Raw genomic sequence first — 1,402 nt, 5'->3', positions numbered from 1 at the left:
GGTGATCCCCACGCCACCGCCCCGCCAACGCCCTGCCACCGCCGGCGACCACCCCCACCCTGAACCCTAAGATAGATAGTTGGGTACCTCTCCGGTGAGCCCCCCTCCCCGCTGCAGCTGGTTCTTCCTTCACCCCGGCGAGCCCCCCTCCTGAAAATCGACTGAACCAAAAGTCAATTCAGTCAACTGAAGTGTAGCTAAATGGGAGCAGCATCGCAAGCAAGAGCGAGAGCGAGAGCAGCAGCGCGAGCAAGAGCAATAGCAAGAGCAGACCAGGCAGGGGACCGAGAGCAAGAGCAGAGCAGCAGCGCGAGCGAGAGCTAAAGCAGCAGCAGCTCCTACTGATGTGGAAATCGCTGCCGAGGGAGCGACGCCGTGGAGGAAGTGGCCGGCAATGCTGTCGTGGATGGAGCCGCGCCGTGTCGACTCGGGACCGAGCGCCGGCAGCATCGTGAGATCGAATCAAGAAGAAAATGCGGCGATTAGTGTACAACCTATTTGGTGGCGCCGATTAGGCCGCAGCTTCATCCGAGGAAACGGTGATGATGATGCTCTTCCGGTGGTGCAGGTGAAGACGACGGTGTGGGAATGGAGGTGGCGCGAAAGACGAGTGGAACATCGGGGCAGCTCCTTGGAGGTGGAGGACGGGGTGGCTGAACCGGCGGGACGACGAGATCGACGACGGATCCTCATCCGGTATGGTGGATGAGGGACGTCGAGGTGTCGCTGTGGACGACATCGTCGGGGAAGAGGCTCCGGCTGGGTGGCAGACGGAGCAGGGTGTGGGGTTTTGTCGCGGGTTTTCACGGCCTCGGTGTACGAATGGGTGGGCAGATGGGATGGCAGTGGGGAACCATGGCTTAGGGACGCGCTTGTCCAAAATGTGGGGTAAGTTATGAAAGTACCCCAACCGATTTGAGGCGGTTCTTTTGGTTTAGGGGTACCATGGGCATTTCGCGTGTCAGGATTTCACAGGAGGTGGGAGTTTTCGCGCGCATTGTAATTTCGGAATAGCAAGGCGCTGGTTGAGATGGAGGGAGTTGTTGGAGCATGATGAGACAAATATATATCTTAAATATTTTGGGCTAACAAGACACGGGTTGAAATTTCCGGACAAGCCTAACGTGTACTGTACCAAATCAATGCGCACTACAAATGTCATTCAAAACTTTGAATTCATGTTATGTTCAATTAAAATATTTCGCTGCGTGTATAATGCATGCAACCTACTACTCAAATGAACGTTTTAGTGCATTCCAAACGTATATACTACCGCTTCAATATGAACTAAATTTGAATTCGTTTCTCTATTTGAAACAGATCTACAGTAGTGATTGTTGTGAAGTCAAAGCATTTGAATTTGTTTCTCTGTTTTAATAAGATCTACAATCATCATTGTTGT

Source organism: Triticum dicoccoides, chromosome 7B (genome assembly GCF_002162155.2).
Source record: "Triticum dicoccoides isolate Atlit2015 ecotype Zavitan chromosome 7B, WEW_v2.0, whole genome shotgun sequence".
Lineage (NCBI taxonomy): Eukaryota > Viridiplantae > Streptophyta > Magnoliopsida > Poales > Poaceae > Triticum > Triticum dicoccoides.
This window is presented reverse-complemented; position numbering follows the sequence as displayed.